Source organism: Agelaius tricolor, unplaced genomic scaffold (assembly GCF_023055355.1).
Source record: "Agelaius tricolor isolate 1412-34295 unplaced genomic scaffold, bAgeTri1.0.p SCAF_1, whole genome shotgun sequence".
Taxonomy (NCBI): Eukaryota; Metazoa; Chordata; class Aves; order Passeriformes; family Icteridae; genus Agelaius; species Agelaius tricolor.
The window spans coordinates 26,313,408-26,333,743 of NW_027269261.1; the positions used below are offsets into that span (position 1 = coordinate 26,313,408).

General features: G+C 38.0%; 1 protein-coding gene across 5 annotated transcripts in view; it reads left to right on the plus strand.

Moving 5' to 3' along the window:
* Nucleotides 1–20,336, plus strand: part of PPM1B (protein phosphatase, Mg2+/Mn2+ dependent 1B) — a 62,164-nt gene that overhangs the window by 7,460 nt on the left and 34,368 nt on the right. For all 5 annotated transcript variants that reach the window (XM_071427447.1, XM_071427456.1, XM_071427465.1 and 2 more), the window contains exon 2: nucleotides 18,156–18,300. The gene's annotated coding sequence lies outside the window, so the exon portion shown is untranslated. The remainder of the gene's footprint in view (nucleotides 1–18,155; nucleotides 18,301–20,336) is intronic.

Consider the following 20,336-nt stretch of genomic DNA (forward strand, 5'->3'; position numbering starts at 1 on the left):
TTGGGGTTTTATTTTATTTTCCACTGATGTTATTTCTTGTTTTACTGTTTGTATGTGTGGTTGGTTGTATGTTTTTTTAAAAAATAATTACCATTGTCTGAAGTTTCTTCCAAAAGAGTTAAAAAGTATATTCCCCTCAACATTTTGGAGAACATATCTAGAAGTAGGAAATTGTGTTCTTCATGTCAGCTTCTTAAGGGAAGCTGAAAATCTTTTCTTCATAAATTAGATAAAATTTTTCAGCATATTCAACATGCTTGTTAAACCACATCCAAATGAATGTCAACGGGTGTACAGGTGCCTTTGTATATTGCAGCTGTATATATGGTGCCACATACAGTAGTTTTGGACCATGATTCTAGGAGGGAAGTGAATGAGGGTTTTCACATTGCATAAGTCTCTGGAGTACAGCTAGACTGGATTTAGATGGTGGTGGATTAGCAGTTGGAGGGGGCAGGGACTTGTGTTTGTGATTGCCCTTGTGACCTTGAAAAACTGCTGAAACTGTCATGTGCTTTGAAACTTTTCAGATGAGAAGTACTGTACTGAAACATGTGGCACTGTGGGCTGTTTTGAGAGTTCTGTCTTCAGTGTATAAAGCTGAAGAAATTGTTCCTTTTGCTTCTGTTGAAGTGGGTCTGTACTCAAAGCACTGCCTTCAGAGAGCTGTAAAGATATGAAAGGGGAATGTAGCACAGATATTACTCAGGGTTTTTTCTGTGTCCTTTCTTCTCCTGCTCTCTTTACCTAGTGTAGTAGTAAAATGTGTCTGTACTACTTGTTCTGGTTCCCAACAGGAAAATCTTATCCTGGTCAAAAGGTACTCTGCATACCAGCTTGTGCATAAGATCTCTCTTCAGATATGATAGTAGTTGCAGGCACTGGTTTCTCATGTCTGACATGAAGCTTGGTTCTCTGGAACATTTGATAGAAATTGCTTATAGCTGGCTTTTTAGTAAAAGGGTACTTTTTTTTTTTTTGAGTGTTCGTGTTCAAAGGAAACATTAAGTTCTTTTTTTATTTCAGCTGTTGTAGAACTTGAATTCAGATCTAGCAGAGGTAGTCCCTTGACTCCCCCAGGTAGTGTTCAGTCCCTCACCTTGGAAAGTAAAGCAGCTCCATGTAGCTCAAGAGAGCTCCAGAGCACAGTACAGGCTGTTAAGGCTCACAAATGCCTCACTTTGGGTGTTGTCAGCAGGAACTGAAGTGACGCCTCTAAGGAGGTCATTAACAATGTCTAATTACAGGTGGGATTTACACTCAATGAGTGTTATTCAGTAATTGTGGGACTGCTGCCTGTACATGTATCAAATGGACTCCTCAGATGGGATGTTTATCCATTTGCTAGCTTGTTGTGTTTTCTGTGCCTTTATCACTTTTCCAGGAGACATATTACAGCAAGAGTTTTTTTGTTTCACTTTTCCTTTTCTCTGAGATAATGTCTTTTCTGCTCTTTTCTTTGCTGATTGCTTACCCTGATGGATGAACTTATTGGACTCATCCAAAGTCTAGGTTGTGTCTGATTGTGTTACTCTGAGGAGCAGTTATCTAAACAAGTAGCAGGTTGTGCACAAGACTTCAAATAATGGATGTTTTATACATAAACGAGATGAAAGCAATGTTGTGAAAACAATAGCTAGAGCTGGGGGGAAGAGGGGAGTGTGAAACCTGTTCTGTAAATCCTCTGTAAGTGCGCTGCAATTCAAACTGCTGTTCAAAAGATAACCTCCAGTTCATAAGCATTCAGTAGCTTAAAAAAATGCATTCATAATAGGAGTTGTTTGCTTTGTGTGAGGTTTTCCAGCCAGCCCTCTTGTAGATTCTGTGCATTTCTTGCAGTGTAAAGAAACTGGAAGCAGTTCAGTGTGTCTGTCTCTTACAAGCAATTTGTGGGATCAGGGAAAAGACAAGCATACTACTTTTGTGGGTGATTACATTGGAAAGAGATGTTTCACAGTGTTTGCTGGAGTTAAATAGCCTCCTCTGCAGCCAGGCCTTAAGAGCTCATCTGTTTTTCCATAAGTGGTACAAGTGATAGTTTAGCATTTTCCTATGTTTTAAAATTGAGAAATTAATTAGGCTTGTGATGTGGAAGGAAAGGATAGTTAGGACTCTGCTGTAGTGCCAGCGGTCTTTCATATCCTGCTTTTATATCACAGTAAACAGTAAATTTATTTTGCTTTTGTTTGGCCTTTAGTTTGTCTTACGCTGAGCCATGTCTGTACTATTATGTCTTCTTACAGTATTTGAGTGTGAAAATAATGGAGGTTAAGGGTTGTTGAAGATCAATAGCTAGTTTGTAACATTAAATCAAATTGGATGATATCTCAATTTCTTAACTAGAACATACCAAACACAAGGATTTCTAGGCCAGAGAACTTCTGTAAAATATTTAATGAACTCAAGTATTGTAGCTGTTGTTAAACAAAACAGCTTATTTTGTGATTTTGACTATTGTTACAGTATTATTTTAATTTAAAGAAAAAAAGGAATGCTGTCAACTTAGCATATCTGACTTGTGGAGGGAAGGGGATAAGGTTACAAACAGTTGAAACAGTTTCTCATGATTTTTAACCTGAAGTGAAATGTGAAGTGCAGTACTTCTGGAGTCAGAAGGGAATAAATACAATTCCAGGATAGTTCAGGATTCCTGAAATTAGCTTGTGTGCTGCTGTTGCCAATGGCAGGAAACAGAATTTAGCATGGTTAGAAAAAGGTCACTATGGAAGGTCACACTCTGCAATTGTACTTTATTAATTCATATTTGGAAAAAACAATTCCTTGAAAAAATAGCATTTATTCACAAATGTATTTAACAACCACACTATTTTCAGTCTGAAGTTTTCTTTATTTCTGCGTATGTAGAGAGGGAATGTAGGGCTCAGTTACTGCTGGAATTCATCTTTTTTCACTGTACTGTTTTGTTCAGGCTTAGCAAATTCAGATGTCTTTTGTATAAACAAAAACTTGGGGTAGCAATGTCATTAACTGAAGTAACGAATTTTTTGGAAAGGTGTCTGTGTCTTAAGGTTTGTTGAGACTTGAAACCTGATTATGTTGTCGAGTTTGACAAAGAGCAGGAAGCTAATGTGGAAAACTTGTTAAAGGTCTCTCCCTATTGTCCCTTCTTCCAAAGGTCTTGTTTGTTTGCCTATTGAAGCACTGATTAAAACAAGCTCTTGCGTACAAAGCACATGTGAGAGCTTAGATCTGTCATGAGTTTTCAGATGGTGCTTGTGGCACTGTCCTAACGTCAATTAATGGTCCTAGAACACTGTATTGGAAACTCCATCATCCTTTTCTGCTATTTATTTTCTTTTTAGTAGCTGCCATCTTAAGCTACTATTAGTACAATAACTGGTGAACCAGGCCTACCTATGAGCAGCCTTTCTCCTGCACAGTTCATTTGTTTAAGTTGGTTTTTTTCCAGTCAGTGTTTATCCTTTTCTTTCCCTGAGTTGAAGTCTGATGCTGTTACTGCAAGGGAGAAACTGAAATAAGTGAGGAGAGGACATGAAAAGCAGTGTTCTTAGTATGGAAGAAAACTGCAGTGCTTTCTGAAAAACTTACTGCATAAATTCACTGATAACTTCAGCTAATCCAGAGAATACTTGAGTAGGCAGAACACAGAATTCATCAAGGAGTATTCCTTCTTGCTCTCGTCATGGGGATCTGTTTTTTGTTCATTTGTCTGTACCTCATTTTAAAGATTTTTATCAGCACATACACTGCACTGCCTTTTATTACCAAGTTCTGCTGCCTGCTGCTACCTCTGCTTGCCTTGCAGCAGTATCCTGACTCTTTGATAGTGGCATGAGTAAAACCCAACAAGTAAAAATTGACCACTGACACTGCTGAGTGAGATGGGGATTTGCTATTAGTCTTTCTCTGTCCTTATTTTTGTTTGTGTTTGGTTTCTTTGGGCTCATTTTCTCCTGTTGAATCCACTCTTGAGAAGGACTAGGGGTAGTGAGAGAAGATTTAGTCTATAGTGCTTTTTCCTGAACTGTGCAAGTTATTGGGTTTATTCACCCTGAATTGTGTAAGAAATTCTTCAGTCAGTGGAAAACTTAGTGCTTTAGGGATTTAAGGTGTCATGGAATTGGTAGACTTGCGTCACTGTTGCTGAAGAAGCAAAAATTCTTTTAAGGTCTTTGGATGACTGAGAAGATGTATTTTGAAATGCTTTGTTCAGAGAAGGAAAGTAAGAGTGCGCTGATATGACCACGGATTAATTTTTACATTAAGAGGGAGAAAAGCAATACAGCTTATTAGGTCCAACTGCCAAAATCTAGTGTCTTCAAAATTCTATAGACAAGAGAGTTCATGTAGTTAGCATGTAATTCACTTGAAGCTTAGCTTCTCCTGTGTTGGTTTCTAGGCATTAAATCTTATGCTACCTTGGTGAGAGTGCTGGGCACTAGATACATCAACTTCTTTGTCAGCCAGGCACCGCTGTTATGTTTTTGTAGCTGTTTAAAAACAATGGGTATAGCACCTTCTTGGAAGCTGAGTCGCTTACTGTACATAATGCAGCTTTGGTTTTGTCTCCCATTATGGGGAGTTCGTACCCTCTACCCAAACAGATTTTTGCTGCGTGCTGCCCAGTTCGTGAGTACCTGGTATTCCTCTTTTTAAAGATGAAAAGTCCTTAGAATACTTTGGTTTTTTTTCACCACTTTTCAGTGTTTATACAGTCCAGAAAAGAGTTTTTGCTAGGCCTTTGCACACACTCAGGCATTTGCTTCTGGAACCCACTCATAATCCTGACTTTCTTTAAGGAAGAAGTTCTTGTATAGTATAGTTACCTAAGTATGTTAGTGCTGCTGTATTTCTGCAGTTTTCTGCTTCTGACCATGTGCAGGATCCTCTTCCTTCTCATGTTGATACTTGGCTGTGTCTCATCTTGGGGTAAGAGGTGGGTAATGTGCATATGTTGGGTACATATTGCTGAGATGAATTTTCTTCTAGTTTATCTTCTTCAATCAGCTTGCTGCATGAGGATGTGAGAGCAGCTACTGGTGCCAAAGCTGGGTTTGAAACTACTCATGACAGGAGGTGGTGTTGCAGCAGTTATCAGTTCAGCATAGCCTCACTTACTGTAGGACTGCATGCTGAGGTGTTTCAAATGAGGTTCTTGTGTAGTTACTAACATTGGTTCTTGACACTGGTGGTTTTGATGCCTGATGACCTATCTTGTGAATGGAAGTTCTGTATTTACTTGGAATGTTACTGCTGATGAAGACTACAGAGAAGTCACATAACTGTGACAGTGTTAGCAGTGTCACCGGTCATGTTGCAGTCCTAAAGTAAAAGAGCATGGAATTAAATGTTGACATTAAAACATCTATTATAACTAAATGAGGAAGGTCCGTCCCCTCTTTTGGATTTTCCCCAAATGCATAGCCTGCAACAGATGTTTTTATGACTCCCTTCATAGTAGTCATTCCAGTTTAATTAAATACCAGCACTTGCTGACAAGAATATCTGTAGGTACATGAGAAAGCAGCAGAAACCAAAACTTTGCATAGCAAAGGTCACAGTAAGGAGGTTGTCAGAAAGTTTCTGAGCAAGTCAGGCTGTTTTTCTGTGCTTTTTGTCACATTTGCAGATTTCCTTAGGGGTAGGAGGACTGCCTCAGCTCATCCACTGTGGTGTTTGTCATCACTTAATGTGTGGTTAGAGTATCTTACCTACTGCCTGTTTCAAGCCTAGGTTTTGATGAACTGCAGAGGGACTGAACTATTTTGGGTGAAACATGAGTAATGTCATCACTAGTAAAGAATAGAGTTTGCAGTTGTTTGTCAGGCACTGGCTGATTCTGTGTCCAGGAGTTTCTGTATTCGTTCAGTGTTGGAGGTCTCTTGCAGTAAGATTGGGAAGAAATTCGAGCTGTCTGAAAAGATGGAAGCAATCTGAATTCTGGAAGTTCTTTGCAATTAAACATGTTTGAGTTTTCTTGGTCATTTGCTGTTCTTTTCCACTTCTTTCCCTTCTCTTTCTCAGCCATCCATGTCTGTAATAAATTTTACATACTGTTACAAGGACCAAGTTTTCCCTTTTATAACCTCTGCTGTTTACTGTCTTGTAGCCAGATACCTTGAAAACCAGCCAGAAACTGAGTTGTTTGATGTCTGTGTTTCACATGTTGAGACCTGGGTTGGTTTTTTTTGTTTTTGTTTTTTTTTTTTTGTTTGTTTTTTTTTGTTGTTGTTTTGTTTGTTTGTTTGTTTGTTTGTTTTTAATGCACAGAGTTCTTGTATCTAGGCTTTGGAACATTTGAATTCCGCAAATTGTTGAACCATAAGAGGTGGTTCCTGTTCACTGTTTCAGGCATCCTGCTATGTTATACAATAAAGAAAGCTTTCCATTTCACTTAATAAAAATGTTAAATACTGCTTTATTTGGATAGCACTATCAATAAGTAGTTTATATATATATCTGTAGAAAAACATTTTTTAAAAAGGTGACTATTTTCAGTCTGCCTGACTTTACCAGGGGTCAGTTGTGCTTGACTGACCTGACTGCCTTCTGTCAAATTATTAGGTCTTCAGCTGAGGATAGAGCTTTAGAGAATTTTTTTTTTATTTTGACCTTAGCAAGATGTTTTGGTGTCCCTTTGCATACTCCTATTTACAGTCTCAATGGGAGGATGACTAGACAAATGAAAACTGGTTGAGGAGTAATTTTAAAGGGTGGCTGGTCAATGGTTCATGCTCTTTCTGAACAGCAGTTACACCTAGAGCTCCACAAGGGTCTACTGGCTACTAAATAAAATAGTTTAACATAACCATTCTTGTTGACTGTTTTTGGTATTAAGCAGTAGTTAGTTAGAATCTGCCCATTGAGTGGGCTTGGAATAAGCAAGGTATGTTCATTGACTGAACATGTAATCTAAGAAAGGAAAAATACTCTTATTTTAGTGTCAAAAATGAAGTTTTAGAACATTATAGCTATCAATATGTCTTGTCTCTCGCTTGCCTTTGGTATTCTGAACCCTGAGGAAAAACAAAGCGATTTGTAGAGCATTTGAAGTTACTGGGAAGGGAGGGGTAAGCAGGATGCTGCATAGTGAAACTAAATCTCAGCTTTTGTGAAGCTAGTTTCTTTTCACAAGCCTGGATAAAGAGGGAAGTGAACTGTCATCTTGTATGCTAGATGTAGCCAATCTCCAGAACAGGCAATGCTTGAGGCAGATTCTTGCTGCAGAAACAGTATTCTGGTCTGTCCAGGCGTGGGGAGGTTTAATTGTGATAGCCCTTCTCATGGGTTTGGGGGAAATGCAACTTTATTTCTTTCTTGTAACCAAGAGAGCTTAGGTGTGTTGATGCTTGTGTTTTTAAAGAGATCTGTATTGGCCAGTAACAGTCTTCTTTGTCATGGTTTCTGTACTTGAAGATAAGTCAGAATCTCAGCTTTTAGTCTGTCTTTTCCTTTGCATCCAGGATGTGGATGTGTTACTGTAAACAACTGCATTCGTATGCCAGACTTCTCTGTTCTGTCTGTGCTGAAATGTGCATACACACACGTGATTGTATGCAGGTTCTCCTGTCGTAGGGTTTGAACATTCCTGCCTTGGAAATTGATTTGCTTACATGTCATCTGTAAAGGTGGTACATACTGAAAGTGGGAGTTTTTGGGGAAGTAATGACCATCAAATGGTTGGTACCTTAAATCACTTCATATGCTCATTTTTAACGAGTGAAAAGCAGTCACTTGATGTTTGGCAGCATTGCCATAGGCAAGTAGGAACTTCTTGTCTAGCTTGGCCTCTTCCAGTGGTTCAAGGAGTTTATTAGTTTCAGTTCAGCTGTTATTATTAAGTGTTTGAGTTACAGATTTTATTGAATGTTGTGGTGAACTAGGAGAGAAGTTGGTCAATTCTTCCATATTACTACTTTCAGACTCAGACTCTTTTGCTTTATTCACCCCAATATACAAGGAAGAGTCTCTGAAGTGAATCTTAATCAGAAAGACGAAGATCTGGAAAAACTTTTATTTTTGTACTGAGTTGAAGATAACACTTTGGAAATTGTCCATGATCAGATGACACAAAGCATTAATACTGAGACTTGGAAAAATGGTACTGTTTCTTAGTTCTTGGCTTGCATATGATACTATTCCTGCAGAATGTTATCACTCTTTACTAACTAATAAATACTTCTGCATATTTCTGTTGAAATGCACTAATGATGAGAGGTATATGAGCTAGCTGTGTCTGTGTTCCTTTACTAAAAGTCAAGTAGTGTTTGCAGCTAATGTTTATTGCACCTGTGTCTTTTGAGTAGTATAGGTGTTGCTAATTATAAAACTGGCAGACTAAGTTCCATGATATGGAATGTTGTACTAAATTGGTAGTGTCTTAGTAACTCTTTTGTTTACTTTGTGGTCCCATGATGAGCTTATTATTGTAATTCTCTGTGAATGCAGAGAGTGAACACCCTTTTGAGTAATATTTCAGTCGCTTTCAAAATATCAGGAAATAGGGCAGGTTTGCTGCGTTTTGGAGGAAATGGCAGATGCATTTCTTTTAATCAAGCCATACCTTCAAGCACCTGCACCATTATCACCTTGCTGCGAGTTAGAGCACAATCGAGTAGTAGGAGCCATTAGTGCTGTTCAGCAGTGATGCCATTGCCTTCAGCTTACATGCATAGTTTAACAAAATGTTAATCATGTTTGTTGTTTCATTCCCACACCACTCCCAGGGAAAAGTGGAGTATATATATTGGAAAAAAGAAAAAAAAAATCCAAACATATATATATATATATATATATATATATGGGGCTGTGAAGCTGATTAGAGGGCTGGAGCACCTCTCCTGTGTGGAAAAGCTGATAGAGTTGAGGTTTTCCAGGCTGGGTGCCTACAAGAAAACTGGAGTGGGACTTTTGACAAGAGTGTGCTTTAATGGGACAAGGGATAATGGCTTTAAACTGCAAGAGGGTAGGTTTAGATTGAATGTTAGGAAGAAATTCTTACTGTGAGCGTAGTGAGGCACTGGAATCAGTTGCCCAGAGGAATTGTGCATGTTCTGTCCCTTGCAGTGTCCATGGCCAGGCTGGATGGAGCTTTGAGCAACCTGGTGCAGTAAGAGGTGTCCCTGCTTGTGGCAGGTGGATTGGAACACGGTGATCTTTAATGTCATTTCCAACCCAAACCACTCTGAAGATCTGAGAAGCACATAGCTATTGCTTTACAGGGCAGGTGTTTGCATAGAAGAGAGAGTACAAGGCCATGGTCTCAAGTCATAGCAGTGATGTTGGAGGCACTCAGAAGGAGTGGGAGATGTTTTGGGGACTAATGTGTAAGTAGCACTTTATATAGGCAGCTGGCTGCCTAATGCCAGCTCTTCAGTTTCAGAGGCATGGAAACTTACTGAAATTGGCACTTGTTGTGCTGCATTCAGCATCTCTTTGAAAGCTCAGGTCAGCAGTCTTCTATTCACATACCTATTTCTGATTTTTTGTGGCTGGGGGTCTGCTTTTTATGTAGTAGGTTTTACTGAATTATTTGTGTAATCCCCCAGCTAATTGTCTGCTTTTCTTTTAAACTGCTAAATTCATCTGATTCTTTCAGTTGGCATTCTGCAAATGCCAGAATATTTAAGAGTATTCCTTTGTGTGCCATGATTATTTTATGGATTCCTAGTTTGATCCAGATAGTTTGTTACACTAGCATAGAATACATGCAGGTTAAACTTTATGGTAGTAAAGTGGTAAGGCTCATATGTGAGCTTTGGAATATAGAAATAATTTTAAAATATCTTGACAAGGCGTCATATAAATGGGATGCCAGAATGTGGTGTTTGCCGCCTTGCTACGATTAATGAGGTTTTTTTAAGTGTGTCTTTGTGCTAAGGTGTTTCCATCACCATTCAGTCCAGCAAGGGCCTATCTTGCAGCCAGCAGTGTACAGGAGAAGTAGTAACCTTTGGTGGAGCTGTAGATGGTGTCTTAATCTGTGTTATCCAAGTTTGCCTGCAGCTGATGTCTGAAATGAGGAGTAGCATAAAGTGAATGTTGAATTATTAACATGCTAACTTTCCTGGAATCATTTTGGCTGTCATGTCTATCATTATGTCACTGACTGCCTGTCATGCCCTTAAGCACCTTCTCTAATAATTGATTTCTTGAAAATTGACATGATCAGCTTGTAAGTTAGTTTTAACATTCTTACTAAGAGAATTCCCCTTTTAATTTTTGCAGGTATAGTTCAACGTGTATTGTGATACTGGCGCAGTGGCAAAATTAAAACAGATTTTACTCAATAGAGATATCTGAAACTTCAGCATTGAAATATATTGCAAATCGAGAATTTAAACTATTGATTAAAAGTGAGTCTAAGTGACTTATTGTGGAATTGAAGTTGCAGAATGAATTGGACATAAAAACTTTGAGTTTTTATGCTTCCAAGTTGCCAAGTGGCTGCTTCTTGCCAAGTACTCTTGTGTAGATGACAAGTGAAACAGTTCAGATAGCCTCAATGCAGACACCTGAAAAAGACTCCGTGTGTCCAGGCAATGATACTGGAGTCTGCTGCCAGAAAAAAAGGCTAATGGAAGTTTGCTTCACTCTGCAGTTCCTAGAGATAGTAATTCTTTTAATTAGACTTCTTCTTAAAAAGTTTCTCTAACCTGATGGAGAAGTTGAGCATCCTGTAAAAGGAGAGTAGTGTGTTTTTGAAATAGTCTGGACAAGGCATTGTGTTCTGAAACATGACTTTCTGTACCATTTTATGGATTCAATATAATTTGACTACAGGTGTATTGATTCTGTTACAGTATGGGAGTACATATCAGGATCAGCTGCTTCTCTTCCACATTGATTATAACTGCCTTAAAAATGCTTTGAGATATGTCTTATCTGAAATGAATCAAATCAGGCTGATTTAGTCAGGTGATAAATCTCTGTTAGCAATAAGGAAATGACTTTCTAAACAAATGGACCCTCTTAAAAATTTTAATAGTCTTTACATTTCTACATGCTGATTCTGTTCATGGTTAACAGTGTTGTTACTGAAGTAACTTTGCTAGTAATTAGAAGAAACATCTTAATCTGGAAGAGACGAAGGGAAAGAATGTTCTAAAACTGTAATTGAGATATAATAATAACTATGTGTTTTAACAATTCCTATTTGGAGCCTTCAGTTCCTGTATTACTTAAATTACTTCTTTTGAAAGACTGTGTGTGTAGGCTGTGAGTTGACATAACAGATGCCTGAATTCTCTCCTTCCAAGCTGCATGCTTTGCAGTAAACATTAAACTGCCTATAGCATCCTAACTCTTAATATTTGGCAGCTCATGCTACTGGTTTTCTTATGTTACCAATTTAAACTTGCTGGTGATTTTATTGTGGTGTTGAATGACCTTTTTTGCATTTAATTTAACTCCTGAGGTATATAAATTTAGCAAGTGATAACATGGCTAAAAAAAGCTACAAATAGATCCAAGTGTCTAAATAGTGTGGCAGAGAATTTATGCCTTCTGTAACTGTCTGCACATCAGTAGTGGCCAAGTTGTTGTTTGTTTTTTTTTTTAAATCTGCTGTGATGGCTCAGTTTTAGTGCATTTATACCTGAAGGCTTACATTAGAAGTTGAAGAGGAGCCTTATTCAAGAGGGGAAGTCCTTCCTCTGGTCATTGGTATCATATATAAAGCAATAAAACCCTATTCTTATTATCCCTTTTAAATTTGATACATCTTGATTTCTGTTATTGTCAAACATACCAGCATTAGTGAATTCTTCTTGTATTTTTTGTACCTGGTCCTAACTGAAGTACTGTTACTTTGATACTTTTTGTTTTTCACCCCACTTGGTGGAGTTTAAATTCCTTCTAAATTTTGGGTATACTTGTGGTCACGCTTAGGGTTGTGTTATATTTGTAAGACAGAAAAACGTGATTAGTTGGCATGCGTGTATTGTAATGGCTTTATTCCCCTAATATACAAAATGTGATGCTGTTGTGCCTTTGAGAATCTTCTGTGGGATATTAGTCCTAAATACAGGATCTGTGCAGAAAGACATATATAAACCAGGTTTAAGGGTTTTTTTGGGTTTTTTGGGGTTTTTTTTAGTGTCAGAAACAGCAGAAATTTAAGATACAGTGTTGAGGATAAAAAATTCCTAATTGGCTTCAATGATAGCAGCAAGACTTGATTCAAAAACTGACCTGTTCTAAATGCATTGGTAACCATTAGGAGCTAGGATAAAGTTCTCTACCCAGATAAATATTAATTTTTGAGGACTCTGGCTTAAAAAATCATTGAATACTGGTCACAGAGGAATTCGTCAAGGTAGCCATCTATAGATTATCTGTTCTTTCTTCTTCAGAACATTTCATACGAGACACTCAGAAGAATATTAATCTTTTGAAAACTATCAGACTTGGACTGTAATCTACAGCTAAAGCATCTTAAAACTTTGTAGCTCAGTCACCTTTGCTGTCTTAGTAATGAAATTGTACAATTCTGTCAATTTTCTTAACTCTGTATCCTACAGTGCAATGAGGTTTGTAACAATGGACTTTATTATCCAAAAGCATGTACTTGCTACTGAATTAACTGATCTGAACTTTGTTGCTTTCTCTGATTTTGCTGACAGTTTTGCTGCAGGAGTTTTTTATGGTTTTATGCTTAAGATGCCTTCTTTGAATGGCTTAACTAGAAAGGGCTAAGCTTTTTGTATTGCATAATCAACAGAGGATTTTTATTTTCGAGATTTCTTCTGAGCTTGAATAATATTATAGTTTACTAATACTTTTTCTAGGCAAAGGAGTGACAGACTCTGGATGCTCATTAATAGTGCTATAGTAGATAGAATGGATGAGACTGAGGTGTGGTTTAGGGACACCATTTAGCTGTTTTGTCCCAGAGGACTTCAGAAAAATTATTATTATTAATTATAATATTATTAGGTGACAGGTGTGGTGGATTTTTTCTCAGAACATCTGACCAGTGCTCAGGCTGGTTTTGTGGACATTTCAAAAATCTAAGCAATTCAAACATCAGTTTGAAGGCCAGATGTTAACAAAGACAGCAAAGGACAGATATTTTCCAGCTGACACATCTAGTACTGCTACCCAGGTATACTAGCTAGTTATGTGATATTAAATTTGCCTCATGGAGAAGCAGTGTAAGAATGTGCTCAAATGATAGGCACTGCAGTAATAATAAATATGATCTTAGGTTGCCCATGCATATCACTTCAATGTGTCTGAGCTGGAATTTTGAGTTCCCGTCAAGGAGATGAATGATTGTAGACTCTGCCCTTTGCATCAAGGAAAACCACAAACCCATACAGAATACAAACACATCTTTCTCAATTTGTGACTCCTGGATTACTGTGGAAGGTGTAATATGTATCTAGAACTTGACTTCCACTACAGCTGTTGTGTAAGGTAAGATAAAAGCTGGTTAGACACTTTTGCAAGCTTTTCTCTAGAAAGTCCTAGCAGCCCCAATAAACGTGTTTGTTGAGAGTTAAAGTCCTCTGTTTACAATGCTCTGTTGCTTCAGTTGAGGGGTTTTTTTTGGAAGAAAACTAACATATACATGGAATATATTTTAACTGTTAAAGGTACTTCCTTCTCCTTAGTTCACCTAAAGATCAAATAACTGAAAATGAAAGAGTTTTGTACTTAGGGGTTTTTATTGAAGCATGTTAGATGGCTGTGCTCTTCAACCTCCTCTCTTCCTAAAGCTGGCTGTTTGCAAAGCTGCCCAGCATAACAGATGGAGAGATGATTCCACATTTCTCTGCTTGACTTGTGCTGAGTATAACTCTGATCTGTTACAGAATAGAGAAGTAAGTGCTTGCCAAGGATCTCCCAGTAGGCAAATGCAGATGGAATACACACGTTCTGAATTCCAGTAAGGCTGGCTTTTGTGGTCTTCCTTCATCTTCTGCTTGTATAATACAACAAAGTTTGATTTCCTCATCAGCCAGATGAGCAGTCTCTGCTTCAGGCATTCACATGTACCATTGTAGCTGTCTGTATGTCTGCTCAGCCACAGAGCACGGAACAGGAAAGGGCTGCTGAGAGCAAATATCACTTAAGCTACCATTGCTGCCAAGATACCCACACAGCCATAATATGAATTTACTGATCTAAAGCTCACCTGCAGGTGAGTCACAGTCAATTTAGGAATTACAAAAGTGCAAATATGTATTAAAGACAGGTCTGTGGGATGAAGGTTCAGAATCCCTTTTGTAAGATGTATCAAAAAGCAGCTTTCTGATGCTGTAACTTATGTCCATCATTTGTGAGGTGATGGTTAAAAGTATGGGCCTAATTAGAATGCTAAGCTCATGGCATTTTCAAGCTTTTAGGCAAGTGGGAAATACTGGTCTAACAGCATACTCCTGTTGGAAATTCATCATTTTATAGTTTAAATTACTAATTGGCTATAGAACTTTTAACTGCAAACTTCAACTTGCTTAACTCAACTTTGACTGGAACCCCAAGCAAATTTATTTCAAGGCATTTAGCTTTTCAGGAAGTTCTGGGTTTTTCTTCTAAAACACAGCGGAAAGATACTTTTGTAGATTTTTCAAAAGCATAATATTGTATTAAGTGCTTCAAAAAGGATAAGGCACCTACATTTCTTCATAGAGTTCTTAGTTTTGAACTTCGGTTACTTCTCCTTAGTTTAACTGATTAATATGAATGTTTTAGTGCAGCTTCCATGTTTGAAAAGGGGGGAAAAGAGTTCACCAAAAGCCCCCACGCCTGCAAATCCACAAATCAAGACTTTGTTCAGTCTTGGTTCTGTATAGAATGAAGAACCACTTAGCAAATGTAGAGATGGATGAAGAACTCTCTCTGTAGGATGGAAGTTGTGCATTGTATCAAGTAAGCAAGCAGAAAATAATTCCTTGTTTAGTTTTGACTTTGTCATATAGGTACAATAAGGAAGAGTTACTGCATGAATTTGCAGCACTTGTGCATTCCCCTGTGCTCTCACTTTCCCCAAAAAGTCAAGTATCCCAGTGAAAAGCTCTTTAAGAAAGGGATGTTACCTTAGGTTTACTGTATGTTGGAAGCATATCCTTGAGGTAGGTTGAGTTTACTAGCTAACCTGTGGATACACTGCTGCTCTTTTCTTTCCCCCTCCTTCTGTCTCTTTTGCAAAATCTTCCTATGTGTGGGACCCAGCTTACAGTTCTGGGGGACAGTATTGGCAGTGGTGGTATTGTGCTGTCATAGGGTGGATCAGGGCACACCAGATTATAGCTCTTTCTGTTGATGCTCAGTCAATGAGTTGATTTGTTTGTTTGCTTATTTTAAAGCAGCTGTGATTTGATTATCAATGAAAGGTCAGAGTCCAGGTCTAGCTGGTTGTGAGGCAGAATAAACACAGTTTTTTTCTGGTACTTCTCTGGCCAGAGTTCGGAAACTTGCAAAGGACTGGGTGTTGTAGTGGATTTGTTTGTTTCAAACATTTGGATTCAGCTTGAGGAACATTAGTGCTTTGCAACCAGCATTATTAAGTATGTATTTAATCATCAGGAAAACCAGCATTTGGTGCCTACACTCTGTAAAATAACATGATAGGGTTCTTCAAATTTCTCTGGACTGTGTAATTTTTTTTCTTAATGATCTTATTTTTGAATAGTGAGTTTAGTTCTTTAGCAGTGAATTACTTATGATGGCTTTGTCTGTTTAGTCTTACCTTCTGAAGAAAATCCTGTAAACATGGTCAAATTGAAATGCTTTATTAGCCCAGGAAAATTTAAGTTTTCTCGATTAAAAACTATCCTACTGTAGGGTGCAGGTGTATAGTAGCAGAAGAGTTTACTGAACTAACTTAGTCCTACTAAAATATTACACATTTACATAGTATGAAGCCTTAAGTAGCTCAAATAAAATGTTTAATACATCTTGTAATTTTGTTAAGCCTTTAATAGGAAGCATTCAGCTTTATTCTTGTGATGTAATTTATGATGAGCAATCTGAACAAGACATTTACATCTGTGTGTTGTGAGCATTTTTGGCATTTAAATTGTTAGGAGATGGACATAATGGTTTGTTATCCCAAAGCTGTATCATGAATCTAAATGTCTTTTCATACTGAGAGCAAACAAGCCATGCAGCTTACTTGGAGAGGTAAGAGTCACTACTGTGCAAATGAGATAGAAGTAGTGTCCCTTCTTTGTTGTGCCATATTCAATGGTGGAGGCTATGTCTTAAGGTGCTTTTGTGTTTTGGGACACTGAATACTGTATTCCTCACTTCTGAGAAGTGAGATAGTGTTCTTAGAATTTGTATAAATGCAATCATACTCTGAGGTAAAATGCTCTTAGCCCAAAATATCTATTTTGGAATCTGCTGTATTGTAAGCAGCCTTCAGCATAAAGTCATCCTGGTCTAAGGAATGCTTTCACATCCTCTGTAGAGTGGAATCTGGGAGGGCTCAAGGCTCTTGTTTCTGAAAAACAGAATGCTCATCTTCCAGGGCTGCTTTTGTGAGTTGGCTGCTTTTAAAGGCCACTGGCCACAGAAGCACTGAGGCTGCTGAGCACTTGGTGCAAGCACCTTGTGATGCTCCCAGCTGGGGGCATGTGCTGAAAGTGGGAGACAGTGCATGGAGGGAGCTGTGTCCTGGCCACATGCTTTGTGTCTGTGCCCTAAAACCTTGTGTGTTGAAGTAGAGCTGTTCTACACAACTTTGTGATTTTGCACCAGGTGTGTTCCATTTTACTCCCTGAAGTTCCTTGATGTGTAACCAACTTTTTTACTGAATCTTTTTTACCTTCTGGGGAGGGCTTTTGCCTTGTAGTTCAATACAGTGATTTAGGATGCTTTGTCAGAGTTCATTAATGGTTTAGTGGATGCTGCTTAAGGTGTAGTTATACAATACTTGGAACAAATATGGATTGGCAGCAGGTCCCAGTTCTGCATTTCTGGCGGGCACTTGTCTGATCAAGCATTTCCTAAGCTGGTTCGGAGACCTCAAGTGACAGAAGATAATTGACTTTTTCTGGATTAGTTTGGTTCCTTGAACATTCCATCCTATTGTGGTGCGTAAGAAGAGAGAATTCTGGGGAAAACTCGGGGCCTGCAATAGTGTAGAGCTACAGGCATGGAACTTACTGAACTCCTGCAATTCTTCAAAAGGGGTAAAGTAGTCCTTTTGAGCAATTTTGTGCCTATGACTCTTGTTAGTAGTTGAAAAGCACTATTTAGTGTTTGGAAGAGGCGAGCCATAATGAAATGTTGTCGTAGCTCCATTCCTCCATCAGTGGGCTTAAAGTCAAGGTCAGCAGTAAGTCTCCTTTATCACTCAGCTCATCCAAAGTGCTGTTATCAGTTTAAAATCTTCACTATCACTCTGAAACTTCTATTTCCCTCCTGTCCCAGAGAAAGCTGACTGTTATCCAGCATTTTTCCTATGATAGTTCCTTCTACCAGTGTTTTCTTAAGCCAATTCTGTAAGATGCAGTGGTTTATAAGCTTAAATATGTAGTCCCTGATCCATGGAGGATTTTGGGTGTTTGCATCCTGTTCAAAACAATGCGTAGATGCTGTTGTTGATCCACATATCTGAACTGTTGGTTATTCACTATTTTTACATTTTAAGGTGAATTTCTAGTTAATTTTATAGAAACTATTTTTGAAGAAATGCAATGATTTGTATTACAGAGGATCTGAAATACTTTTGCAGTTGGAACTTATTGCTTTTGTTTTAAACTCTTGTGCATTTTTACATCTAAGGAAGCAGAATAAAGAGCTCACAAATTACCCATGCTGCACATGGTGGGTTTAAGTCATGTCAAACACTCAAGGAGTGTACTCTGTCATCTGAGTAGGTGAATAAAATTAAGACAGCACAGTGATGCTAGCAGGTATGCAAAAGCTATTCCTTCTGTTACTGAATTTAGGGACTTGAATGGCAGGTAATAGGCTGATGACTTTTTAAGTGCTTGTCAGTGTTGGTGAGGGAAATAGAGAAAAATATTAATCTGATTCTTTGTTAGCATAAATCTTGAATATGGTGTTTAGAGAGTTTGCTGAAAGGTCTTTGCACCTCCAGGCATGGCTTTAGTTCAAACACTTCTATTTAGGAAAAAGTTGTATTCATGAAAAAATTAATGTACAAATCTGTTGTACGCCATCTGGAGTAGCTAACTACTTCCTTTGTTTCTTTCTAGGAAATACCAAAATAAAGCAGATGTTGTGTCCTGTACTGTTATCTCAAGGTTTTGCAAGTCATTCTGTTACGTGCTTCTTGGCAGCAGGAATGTAAACTAATTCTTTCAGCACTGAACTAGAACCTTGACAAGGTTAAAATTACAGGTAAGAAGGAATTCTGCCACTTGGATATTTATGGGAATATGTTATTCCTTTGACTGTGTTTTTAATTTGCAGTTTGTAATTGACACGGATTTAATGGAAATTTGAGATTGGGTAAAATGATATTTTTTCTACTTTAAATGTATTTGAATTTTGCTTACTGTTATTTTTTATAGGGAGAAAATACAATTTCAAGTACAGCTTCTTTCTGTTACAATACAAAACAGTGTTAATAAATGGGGGACAGGGAATTGTAATTTTTCACCACCTAAAATGTCTGCTGACCACATTTTGGAGAAATGATGTTCTCACACTGAAGACTGTAATGTGTCAGTAAAAGTCATGAAGTGTTTTGCCCACTATGTGTTGAGATCAGTTTACTGTCTGCATGTGGCTTTTTTCCCTACAAGGTCTGTATTTCCTTAAATGCACTAACAGCAGCAGTGCTACTTAAATTACCTGTTTTAATCAGTTACAGAAAATTTCCCTTCCAAGGTTCCCTGAAGCTTCAGCTTTTGAACCACCTTTTCAAGGTTAAAGGTAGATGGCTTTTTCCAGGTCAATGAAAATGTTTTGGCTGCTGGTTTTCTGTCATTAACTTTATCTGACGATGACTGAGAACTCTTGTCACACTGTCACCTTCTTCTGAACTCATGTAGAGGGAACTAAGAGTCAATGTTCTTTGAATCCTTTTTTAAAAAAGTATAAATACAATGCTGTAAGACCATAGTAATGGGGAAAAATTCCATATCACTACAAATACCTGTGATAGAGATTGCCTATTTTGGGTTGTATGTTTCTGAAAGGTTTAGATCTGTTTTTAAACTGGGACTATTTGTTTTGAAGACTATCCTTGAAATGGGTTTATTACATGCGTCTGTCTTCAGGATTATGATCAAATGAAGGTTTTTGAGTCTTGATTACACATTTTAGTGTCTTTGACAGGAAGAGTTCTCTTTTCAGTAGTGGCAGGCAGGAGTCTGGACTGTTGGTCTGAAGCAGTCCTGTCTGTCTTACTCTGAAGTTCAATAATGGATAGGTTGTAAATCAGTGACAGGTTTGTGCCGAGGAAGTGGTGTGGGTTTTTCTGCTGCTAAAATGAAAGAGAGGTTCCAGTGTGGTTTGTTTTGAAGGTTTTTGTTAGTGTTGTGTTGAATGAATGTTTGTACTTATTTTGCAGTGATGTAACATGTTGAAAAAAGGCACAACCTTTTATACTGACTGTGCAAGTCACACTTTATTTGAATGGACCTTTAGCACTCATCCAGCCCAACCCTTGTGTCTGGCTTCCTCAGATTTTTGTGTGAATCAAGAAACCAGCCCTCAATTCTGTAAATAAAGGTGTATTGTTTTACTGTGGTTTTGCAGACCTGCTGCAGAACACTTATTCTGGTGTTTCAGACCTGTTTAGGAATAATTCACAGGTGATATGAAGAAGCGATTCATTGTTGCCCTATTCTCACAAAAGTGTATCTGAAACGTTTTGTAAACAGACTTTGAAAAAGGTGAGAAAAGTTGTCTTAAATGCCTAAATTTAGAGCAGGGGAGAACTCACTCCCAGTGACATAAAGTGTCATGCTAATGACACATTTACACATGTAAAATTCTTCAGTTTTAATACCATTAGTGTAGTGGATAAATTTTGGTTCTTTTTCTTCAAAGTGTGAGGTGCCGTTTCTGTAGTAAAAACCTGGCTGCTGTTTGTTAGATTGATGATGGAAAAGGAGCAAACTAAATTTAACTCTAAGTACTTGGTCCTTTATTGAATTTAGAGAACTAAAACAGCAGTTCTGCATAGAAATAATTGAAAACTTTATTTGTGAAAGATCACTTTTATGCTAAGCTAATTCTTTGTAGTATCCAAGTGCCACCTGTGCATCTGTTTTGAACAGCCCAGTAAATAAGTGAGAACCTGCTTATTGGTTATGGGAAATATGAGCAAGTATGGACAAGGAATTTCACCAATTATCAGGGTATATGAGTCTTGTCATAGTGTGGTCAGTAGGGATAGGCAGCAGTACAGTGCAGACTTCCACATG